This window comes from Balaenoptera ricei, chromosome 20 (assembly GCF_028023285.1).
Source record: "Balaenoptera ricei isolate mBalRic1 chromosome 20, mBalRic1.hap2, whole genome shotgun sequence".
Lineage (NCBI taxonomy): Eukaryota > Metazoa > Chordata > Mammalia > Artiodactyla > Balaenopteridae > Balaenoptera > Balaenoptera ricei.
In genome coordinates, this window is record NC_082658.1 from 36,038,936 (window position 1) to 36,051,363 (window position 12,428).

Genomic DNA, 12,428 nt, shown 5'->3' on the forward strand with positions numbered 1-12,428 from the left:
GAATTTAATTACCGATATATTTGAGTTTAAATTTATCATCTTTCTATGTGTTCCACCTCATCTCTTTTGATTTGTCTCTGCTTTCTTACCCATGCATGGATTTATTTTTCAAATTTTTATTTCATCTGCTCTCCAATTTAGCTTGCAATCTTTTCTTTCTTTTACTCTTCTTTTAGTGTTTACCTTCAAGATCACAACATATGGTTTTGATTTGTTAATATCTAATATGAATTAGTACTACTTTCCAGACAATACAGGAACTTTAAACAAACTAATCCCATTTCCCCTTGCCCTTTCCAACGTATGTGTTTTTATTGCCATGTGTTTTGATTCTGTTTGTTTATAATTCTGTCATGTGTGTTACTATTGTTTTACACAGTAAGTTTTCACTCACATATTTGCCTTTTCTATTGTTCTTCCTACTTTTTGCATTTCTATGCCTCTATCTGGAATCCTTTTCCTGCTCTCTGAAGAACTTTATTATTTCCTGTAGTGGGATCTGCAGATGGTCAATGTCAGGCAGTTATTTTCTTTTAACTCATGGCACTTACTTATCACTCCACAATCTTCAGGCTTCTGTTTTTTGTTCTGTTGAGTCAGCTGCCAGTTTTATTTTTATTGATTTGAAGGAAATATTTCTTTTTTCTCTGGTGGTTTTAATCTTTTTTCCTGTTTTTATATTTCAACAGTTTTATTATGATCAATGTAGATTTATTTTATTTGTATTTATTCTGCATGGGATTCATAGTACTTAATTGAATCTGTAGCTTGATGCTTCTATAATTTCAGAAATTTCAGCCATCATCTCTTCAAATATTGCTTCTTTCCATTGTCTTTCTTCCTTCTTTTTGGGGTTCCAGTTACCCTTATGTTAGACTTTTATACCATGCCCATATATCTCTTGTGCTGGTTTTTAAAAAATTTTTGGTAGTTTTTATCCTTTTCTCTCTCTATACTTTAATCTCTATCTTTTCTTCTGATCTATCTTAAGTTTTACTAATCAGAATTCATCTCTAGCTACAAAACACCCCTCAAACCTACAAGTCAGTGTACCAACATATTTTAGTTCCTGTATCATGCTCTTTGTGCCTTCTGTCACACTGCCCTCTATCCAGAATGGTCTTTCTGCTCTCGTTCATCTATAAAATATAAACACATCTTTCAATTTTGATATCTAGTATCATCCTTTCCTCCATGTTGTTTTATTTGACCCTCCCCAAACAGAGCCATGCACTCATATATCCCCAACTTGACTTATACAGATCAGCCTAGGACCTGCCCGACACTTCATGCACTTATATGTCTACACCTCTATCTCCCACCAGTAGACTGGGAACTCCTGTGCTTTATTCAGCTTCAGATCTAAGATCCAGCACACAAATAACAATAAGTACATAGATGCTGAATGAATTAATATAATGTACTCAACTCTGGTTACACATTAGAATCACTTTAGAGGCATCTGTTCTGAAAAATACAGATATATCAAACCTAGAGGTGGGATCTGGGCATCAGAACATTTAAAAAAACATTATGGATGATTCTAATGTGTAGCTTGGGTTGAGAATTGCTGAATTAAAAAATCCACCTCAAAAATGTGATTTCATGGTGTAATGGGCTGAGAGCTGAAACGGTTTCCCTATGAGGAACTAGAATATGTACATGTCAGTGTGATGCCTTTTGGTGCAGCTGTCCATGGATGCACATTACCAGGAACCCTAGTGGAGACTCACTCTGTGTGTGTGTGTGTGTGTGTGTGTGCGCGCATGCACGTGCAGGAGCACACGTGTGTTTAGGAGGTGAGAGTGAGAAAAGGAATCTCCAGAGTCACAGAAGTGACAGCCTGGGACTCTAATCCAGGTGCTCAAGTTGGTAAATAATCTGAAGAAAACTCCTATCTTCTATGTCCCTCTGCAACAGTGAAAGTCAAGCAATATTGGCAGACCATCCCTATCTGTTAGCGGGAAGGTGCCTAGTCCCCATTCATTCTAGGACTTTAGAGACGCAGAGGGAGACTGATAAAGGCACCACAGGGTAAGGGAAAACCTGATGACAGGGCTTAGATGAAGCTGTCAGCACTCCTGTCCCAGTTCAGACCTCTCACTGTGATGATGTATGCACTCCTCCAGTTGTCATAGAAACTGGATCTTTCTTCCCGACTCCCATCCCCTTTGCTGTGTGTTTGGTTTCCCATTTTTTAATGAAATTAAGTATGCAGTGAAGTGTGCACACTCCCTCCCACACGACCCTGTCCCTCCCAAATCAAAGCAGTTCAGGATCGTCTTGTGCCTCGTGAGATGTGTGGGCTATGGTCTCCTCCTTCCACCATCTGGAGGCTGCTCCCTGCTCGGCTCCAGCGGTTAAGAGTCTGACACCAGCAATCTACAAGTTCAAATGCAAGAGCTATTTTTGGATTCTCAGATCAGGCACAGGACAGAAAAATGGATTAATAAAATACAGAAAGTAAGGAGAACATTCTGTGGACCCAAAGTGGGTATTTGTGATGTGCTATAATTATTGGGAAGATGACCCTAATTGGAGAAAAAGGAAAGCAGCCCTGCACTGATATCAAACTGAGCTTAATAGAGTGTTAACGAGGCCACCATATTTATAATATATTTCAGTTGTTCTCTTGACAAGAATTTGGGTCTCCAGTTATATTCCCTGGTAGTGTCCTGAATCTTGTTCCTTTGTGTCTTCTGAACTGTTTATTAATAATTTTTGTATGAAGAAGAGATTTTAGGAAACAAAGTAATTACTTGATTCTTTGCTGCTCTCAGTTGTGAAGACTAAGATAAGACTGTAGTATTTTATAAAAATTTATTTAATGAACCATTTTCTTTCTCATTTCTTCTTCTAGGGTGGTAGGGAGTGAGGAGAAGTTTCTCTCTTTACAAACCAGTAGAGATCAGGAAGGGGGGTTGTCTGTGGGGTTTCTGAATTATGTCTCTGTCACCATGACTTCTACTGATTAAGCAACCCTTCTTCAAGATCCATCTGGAGCCAATTTTATTCCTCCTGCTCTCTATACCTCCCCATCTAAGCCTTATCCAATGAACAGACTCTTATCCTCTCCCTCTCCTTATTTATACTGCACTTGCCTACACCGGAAGTTTCTGAGACCAACCTCAGAGGCAGGACAATGTTTGTTAGAGAAGGCAGATACGCTGAATCTAGTAAGTTGAATGTCCTGGGAGGGCCACTGTGAGTTACGTATGTTCGATATGTTCTTGTTTTACCCATCAGGTAACCCATGACTGTAGGAACCATGGTGACCATTCCTACTTCCACTGAACACATCTAAGATCTTTCATTTCAGCCTTCATTCAAGATCTTAGGTCTAAATGACCTTGCCCTTAGCTCTTTTGGTCCAAGCATGTCACATGCAACAGGTCAGGATGCACTATTATCAAAATTATTCCTCCATCCAGGCAATCTGTGTCCCTGGAAAATTGCTGAATTTACTTCAAACTGTATAGAAATCCATTTTTAGTATCTTGACAGAAACTCCTTTGGGTGGGACACTTAGTGAACTTAGAAGTCAAAGAGATGTTCATTTCTTTGTTGAGTGAGAATTTTTATTCACTTGTAAGAATTCTAAAGCCAGTAAACCAGCTCTTATTAATTTTGCTGCACTGGAACTGAGAATCATATGCAAATACCAACTAAATCTGGTCCAAAGGGGTCAGTCTTCCAACAGAGATACAACTCACGAGTTAGCCTTTGCTCAGTATTGAGCATCAGCCATGATAGTAGGTTAAATAGTCAATCCTGAGAAGCAGAACATTCCTACAGAGCATTACCTTAAATAACAGCTCAGAAATGGGAGCCCATTTTCACCCTGAATGTATCAACACTCAAAATCTTCATGCAGAAATTTGATTCACAAAACTTTTTAGGGAAACATGACTATTTTCAATCCATGAGTCACACCTGGAAATTCCCTTGACCTTAAAACCAGTGGGCAGAGTTGTCAACAATGCAAACTTGCCCACAATCTCTGGCCCAGAACTTTCTATTTTAAAATCACAGGATGTGCCAGTCCCAAAAGCAGGAACACCCATCCGCCCCTCCCATATCCATTTCCATCACCCAATATCCAACTTTGTCAATGCATCTGACACTTAACAGACTTTAATCAGTATATTTTCCTTTTATCCTTAGCCTTTATTAATTCAACTTGTGTATCAGTCAAGAGAGGCCAGATTACGTCACACTGAAAAAAAAAGTCCAAAATTTTGTGCTTAACACAACAAAGACTTATTTTTAACTCACATAAAGTCTGCAATGGGTCTGGACAACTCTCCAGGCCAACTATTCTTCAGGCAGCAGCTAAGTGATCCAGTTTGAAGGAGCTTCTACCAGCTTCTACCTGTGTCATTGGGACACTCAGACTCCTTGGTTGACCTGGCTGGGAAGAACTGTCTAGAACAGATGTTGGTAAACCTTTTCTTAAAGGGCCAGATAGTAAATATTTTTGACATTGCAGGCCAGGAGATCTCTGTCACAACCACTCAACTCTGTCAATGTATCATGAAAAGAGCCTTAGGTAATATGAAAGCAAATGAGTGTGGCATGCTCCAATAAAATTTAATTTACAAAAACCAGTAGTGTGCTGGATTGGGCTTGCAAGCCATAGTTTGCTGATTCCTGGTCTAGAGTCTCTCACTGGCATTAAATGGTTTTGCCTGAATTCTACACATTACACTTTGCTCACATTTTATTTGCTAAAGTAAGTCATATGGCCATGCCTTCAGGAGCCAGAGAACTATGATTTTCCCATGTTTTCAGAGGAGAAATGGGAGACTATTTATGAGTGGTACTAATTTTTCATGCTGTTTTGTAAAGTTCAGGATAAATGGGAATTCTAGAAATAGCAATTAAAGTCAGCCACCTTGAATAAGTCTGCAGTCACTTGGTATCCCCCATGACCCAGGGCAATAAATTTAACTTCTCGGACTGTCAGCATCTCTATCTGTAACATGAAGATGTCTGTCTTCCTAGAACAAATATGGGAATCAAATGAGATATTTCAGGACAAAGGGATTTGGAAACTAAGCCTTGGGGATTCATGCTGTTATCATTCGCTATTGTCTTGAGCTTCATAGGACCCAGTTTCAGGCTGTCCTTCAGTTTAAAGGTCTAGGCTTTGCCATACTCTGAGTTCCAAACTCAATGTCCAAAGTAGCAGCCTCTTCCAGGACTTTTGCTTAAGCTCTAGAGCTGAAGTCCAAAATTCTTCTTTTCTATTCTCTCCAGACAACAGCCCATAATATTGCACAGAGTGGGCCCAGCTGGAAACTGGCAGTGGAATGACTAGCTGAGTTAAACAAGAGACAAAGGGAAGAAAGGCACACTACCTCTTTTTTGGAAGCAAAACTGTTTTTATGAGTTATGCACATTTTTTTCTCCCTGCCTTTTCCCTCTTGGTATCAAGGAGAGTCTCATTAACTCTTAAACAGTTCTCCTAAACCACTTCAATCCTTGTGCATTTGTTAGTCTAACATGATGTGCTTTGACTCCATTCTGTTTTCAAGCCTCCAGAGTGGCTGGGAAAGGAATGAGGGAAGGGGGAGGAATGGTGGTGAGAACAAGGGGGAACAGCCTCCAAGAAGTATTTGAAGGAAGCAAATTGACGTTTTGGTGAGCATTTTCTCTGTGCCAGGAGCATTACACACATTATCTGATTTTATCACCACAATAATACTGCATTGCAGGCTGTTTTATTTCCACCAAAGAAACTGAAACTCAAAGAGTTTCGGTAACATAACTAGGATCGCACAGCTAGGAAGCTGCAGAGCCAGGATTTGAAGCCTTGTCTGACTGTTCACACTTCCAGGTTGGGTCCTCTAGAAAGGAACTCCAGCCAGATGGGTGTCAATGACCCTTCTTCCTTTCAGTGCAGTTCATTGAATCCTCTATCCCACTGGGGAAAGTTGGTAATATCCAAGGTAATTCAGTACTGAAGGACTTCCCTGCTGCATCCTTCCCACTTAAGGACATCATTTTACACCTGGCTCTCCTTCCTAGCCTCCATGCAGATTTAGGGCCGGGTTTGCAGACCCAAGGGTTGTATTTTGTCAATAAACCATTCAAAAATAAGCAAACTCTTAGGGAATGGAGCATCAGTAAGAAGATAAGGAGACAGGAATGATGATGAGGATGATAATAATTGTTGACATTTACTACTGCTATTTGCCAACCACTTTTCCATATTCACATAATCCTGACAACAATCCTATGAATACTAGTAATTATATTTTGAAGCTGAGGCACCAAGATATGAGGCAATTTGCCCAAAGTTGCACAGCTAGTAAATAAAAGAACTAGGATTTGAACCTAGAAAGCTCAGTCTCTTAATCACTCTGCTAGTCATTTCAACCACCTGGGAGATTTTTTAAAATGTCAGTGCCCAGCCCTCACCCAGATATTCTGATGTATTTGGTATGAGATAGGATCAGGGCACTGATATTTTTAAAACACCTAAAGTGCTTTAAATCTGAAGTGCAGCGGAGTTGAAACCCTGTGTGACTCAGTTACTTCATCTCCCTAGGCCTCAGCTTCCTCATCTGAATGTGGGGGGCGGGGGAACTGTGAGGGATATTTTGAGATATCACTATAAATGAAGAGTCTTATTAGCATTTGATGGGTGGCTTCCAGGGACACTAATAGCAATTGATGTTAGAGACAGTATTGCCCGAGGAAAAACTTTCTTGCCCAAATTATCAATAACATCCCACTCGTAGCATGTGTGAGCATGTCCTTTGGCTCTCAAAATCTGTGCATGCATGATTCTAAATTCTACTGACTATCAAGGGAGCTGGAATGCTTTCCCTCATTGCTGAATGGATTATTCTACTTTAAATTTTTTAACCAATTAAGCTGTGAAGGCCCAGGCAAGTCTGCAGACCAATCTCCTCCTGGTACAGGGCCTCCATGACTGAGGAAGTGCATCACCAGTCTGGGCCTAGAGCTTCTCATTTACAAAATGGGATTGTAGGGGCTTCCCTGGTGACACAGTGGTTGAGAATCTGCCTGCCAATGCAGGGGACACGGGTTCGAGCCCTGGTCTGGGAAGATCCCACATGCCGCGGAGCAACTAGGCCCGTGAGCCACAACTACTGAGCCTGCGCGTCTGGAGCCTGTGCCCCGCAACAAGAGAGGCCACAATAGTGAGAGGCCCACGCACCGTGATGAAGAGTGGCCCCCGCTTGCCGCAACTAGAGAAAGCCCTTGCATAGAAAAGAAGACCCAACACCGCCAAAAATAAAATAAATAATTAAACAAAATGGGATTGTAAAGAATGTCAGAGGGCTCTTCTAGGGATTGAAGAAAACATCAAACATCGTTTGCAAATCATAGAACATAGATGTGCTTGGCACATAATAAGTTCTTATAAACAGAATACCCACATGATGAAATAAATGTCATTTTCCTCATTGGGCTGATTAGAGAAGAATCTATGCTAATTTATGTAAAACATGATGAAAGTTAACATAAATAATAATTACAGATGCCTAGTGGGATGATGTCTTCTAATTGTGTGCTCACTGCATCTTAAAATTTTGGTATGTATCTATTATTGCAAGAAAGTAAGCTAACACACAAAGCATGCAAAAAGCATAACTGTAATCCCATGTGTGATCCCACCACCGGACACACACATTCTAGAAAGGAGCAGACATCTCCCTAAGAGGATCTTTTATTTGCCGATCAGGGGAAGAAAGTGAAGAGGCCTATTGGGGGAGTCTCAGGGCTAAATCCCTCTACAACTGAAAAGGAATGTAAATGTTGGGGCTGCAGGAGAGGCAGAGGACCAAGGTAGAGTTGCTGTGAGGGGCCCTTGAGAGGTGGACAGACAGAGGATAACTGGCTCATCCTCATTTTTGTCTTTCTACTGAATCCTTAGTAAAATATTCATGTTCTCCTTAAGCTCTTGTGGACTTAAATCTATTTCTTGAATTTGTTAAAGGACAGTGCTGGGTTCTCCTTCAAGTTGGTTTTGAGGCAGGAACAATGACTATTCAAGGGTTTCTACACTCAAAAACTGTAAAAATTTCTGAATTGCTCATCATCACACTGCTGGTGGGGAGAGAACCTAGGTGCTGAGAAACACTGAGAAACAGGCAAATGGAAAGATGCTCATCTGGATACTATTTAGTAGGAAGAAGCAACAGACTAGGTTGTTTACTAGCAACAGCCAGAGAATATAAAAACATAATGAGACCATTAGCACAGTGCCATTCAAAAAAATGTAAAACATTCACACAATAAGAGCACTGCATTTTACAAGGATACACAAAATTCAGAGATTCATATTCAACATGTTAGAATGGCGGGATTGGGCAGTGCAACAGAATTAGAATGGAATGTGATAGATGGATGGATGGATGGATAGATGGATGAATTTTAAAATTCAAACAAATAAGGATTAGAAGCCTTGAAGGAGCCAAGGATCATGGAACTGGGGAAAATGATTAATTCAACTCTCCATAGCAAAACACTTCACTTTTCAAAACATTCTTGCAACAACCCAGAAATTGGTAGTAGCAGCAAAATCAGCACTCTCCATTCTCCTTTGTTCAGGAAGCTTGTAAAATTAATGCAAATTGGAAGACCACTCCTAGTGAATTTGAAAGCTAGTTTTGCTGATTTTTAAACATTAAAATACTGTTTCAAAGCCAATCTGAAAAGGCTACATAAAGTATATAAATATCTGGAAAAGGCAAAACTATGGTGACAATATAAAGATCAGTGGCTGCCAGGGCTTGGGGATGAGAGAGAGAGGGATGAACAGGTGGAGAACAGGGGATTTTTAGAGCAGTGAAATTATTTGATAGAGTAATGGTGGATATGTGTCATTATATATTTGTCAAAATCCCTAAAATGCACAACACAAAAAGTGAACCTTCATGTGAAGGTTTTATGGACTTTAGTTAATTGTAATGCATTGGCTCCTCAGTTATAACAAATGCACCACACTGAACAAAACAAAAACAAACACACAAAAATGTTTCAATATAAGACATGGTGCATAAGAACACAAGAGTACAGGAAGCAGAGAGCTACCTCAAACTGAGGATACAATGACAATGATACTGGGAGAAGCTGATGCCATGTGCCTCCAGGCAGACCAGAACCAAACTCTGAGCAGAACATGTTTTCTCTATAGAAAAAAGGGGTAAATAGGTGTACTGCTATAACCACCAGAATTGGTTATGCAAATACTCTTACAGAGAGAGACATGTCTACTTTCCTTTGCATACAGGAAAATAATTCTAGCAACTGCAGGATTCTGGGATAGAAGAAAATGAGGCATCCATTTTATTGATTTATTTATCGATTAAACTTTTTCTGAGAATTTTCAAAACTAGGGGGAGCACATTGTAAAGACAGAAGCAGAAGTGATATAGTCCTAGTATTATAAACTACATCTCTTTAACTTTCTTTCCATGGGTAGATCTCTTCTCCACCATAAAGGAAACTAAAAGAGCTAATTCATAAGAAGTCATTTGAAAGCAGTGTGAAAAAGTGTGTGTGGGTGTGTGTATTTGTGTGTGTGTGTGTGTATGTTGGTGGGGGCAAGGTAGAGGTAGAAATGGATCCCCCCATTAAGAAGAATTTGATATGAACTACCTTGACAGCTGGTAAAGGAAGTGGGTATAGAACAATGGCCTAAAGAATTATCCTGAAACCTTATCCAAAGCCACTAATGTCACCAGGGACTATCATAAAACATACTCATGTTACAATCCTTTCCTCAAGCTCTTTGACAGAACACAGTATGTGAGGGGTCATGTGATGATACTGGATAATTGGGCAAACAGATAGAACCAGGTTTTAGCAAAATTCCGTGGTCTCTAAGCTTAACACAGGGCAAGTGGCTCTTCCAACTGACCCGTTTAGAAAGAAAATATAATGGAGAAAGGCAAAGGAAACAGAAGTTTATGATGTAGTAGAAAAAGGGTAGTATTGGAGTCAAAATGACCTGGGTTCTAATACCAACTGTCACTTACTACTTATGTGACCTTGGGCCAATGAGTAAACCTGTTGCAGCCTAAATTTCCTCACCAGTAAAATAGTAGTGTAATATTTAACTTTCATAGTTTTATAAGTACTCAAAATAATTAATGTATATCTCACAATGCCTGGAACATGGACAGCACTCAGTGTAGAGGGCTGTTATAATTGTAGTCCAGGTTTAAGAAAAGTGCCAATCTTCCAACAGCAGTGGTATAAAGGTGTTTATATCGAGAGAATTCCTCCAAGGTCCTCCAAAGGGAGAAGGATATGTCACATTAATACTCCCATATCCTCTTCTCAGAACACATAGGGTGGCTTTTTGGTTGCAGTGGAAAGTTAATACCATAGTCCTCATCACCAGTAATCTCCATTGTCCTCACCACTACAACAGCAATGACAGAAGTGCCTCGCATCTGTTTAGTGCTTTCATAAATGTTATCTCAGGCTCTCTGCATGGCACTGAGTGGCTGATATTGCTGCAGGTGGTGATTCAAGTCTTCCTGGCCTTCATGTCCCTGTTTTGCTGTGTGACATGAAATGCACTTCCCTGTGGAACAAAGGCTGAAATTCTACCATTAGTACTAATAATGACTGCTCCAGGGCCACCATTCCTCAGTTCCATCATATGAGAGCTGGCCTGGGAAGCAAACCACCATCTTGTTTGTGTAGAGGTGGAGTGTGTCATAAATTCCAACCAGATGGTTTGCAAGGAGCACAGTCTGCAGGTCAGGGTGTCTGTATTTGGACTAATTACTTTGCCTCCAGCAAAGGTCGCATAAACCAACAAGAATCCCCAATCTTTCGTGTCTTAGTAGGCTGCCAGCTGACCAGGAGGCAAGGGACTTGAGTCTGTAGCCTCTTCCCTTTTCTCCATTATTTGGAAACCAAGATTGGGATTTTCCCACTCACTCCTGCATGTGTTGCAAATGCTGTTTACCTAGACTTCATGACTATATGCTTTACTAAATGATACAAAGAGATCACTCAGTAGGGCCCAGGGGAGTTATTTTCATAGACTCTGATATAGTCTGCTAACATATGCATAGGGCCACAGCTGTGGAGGCATCTGGAACAAGAAGAAAGGCGCCATCCAGTCAGAAGGAGAGGTTGTGACGTGATCTCTACCCAACACCTTTTTCTGAGCCGTTGATTTTTCTACTGTAGTTGTGCTCCCACTGTCCTTAATCGCTTATTCCAATACCTCTGGATTCTTTGATCTCTCTAACTAATATAAAATTAAGAAGGAATGACAACGTTTTGGTCTCTTAGGTGTCAAGCTCTAACAGTATCTCATTTTATCCTCACAACAGCGTAGTGGGAGAGGTATTATTATTATTATTATACCAACTATACAGATAAAAACACTTAAAACTAGAGAGACTCAGGAACTTGTCCAAGGTCACCCAGCTGGCAAGTGTCAGACCCAAAGCTCATATCTTTTACCAATACACTACAACTAGTCAGTGTTTTATCATTTTTTCTTATTAATTTTTATTGGAGTATAGTTGCTTTACAATGTTGTTAGTTTCTGCTGTACAGCAGAGTGAATCAGCTATACATATAAATATATCCCCTTTTGTTTTACCATTTTTAAAGCACATCATTTTGAAAGTGTATGATTATTATTTGAGCTCTCTCTCAAGTCTGGGAGGTAGATAAGACCGACACTTCTACCCCAACTTGGCAGGAGAGGAAGTGGAGATTTAGGTGGGTGAATGGCTCAGCCTAGGACCCTAGGTAGTGGCTAGCAGTGAAAGGAATCTGAACTTTGGAGTCAGACAGACCTGGATTGGAGGCTGACCCTGACTTTGTGTGTAGCTGTGGGAAATTCACTCACGTTCTCAGAGTTCTCACCTGTACAATGCAACTAATACCGCTGGTAATACCACCCTCAGAGGAGGTTTTCTATGAAATAGAAGCTATGGGGGCAATTTAACTACATGTATAAAAGTGGGCACTATTGAGTCTTACTGCCTGTTTTTAATGATTCTGTGACTTTGAGAAAGTTATTACCCTAAATCTCTGTAAAGAGCATCATAATAGTACTTAATCTGTGGGGTCCTTGGGAGACTTAAATGATATAACTCATGTAAAACAATTAGTAGAGAGCAAGCACTCCATAAATATTAGCTGTTATTATCATTATTTGTAAAGCAGCTCACAGCATGCCTAACACGTAAGAGACGATCAGTACATCTGAATTCCCTCTCCCACCATGTGTTCCCGGCTCTGGCAGGTAGAACTCATTCTCCCCAGCTCAGTGGAGGCCTCCCTGCCCTCCTGGCTTTCACCTGCTTGAACACAGGCCTTTGGGGACCAGGTAAATGAAGACAGGAGAGGCCATTTTCAAATTTAATAAACATACAGACACTCACGGGGGCGTCTCTCACCCTCACTGGCAGGTC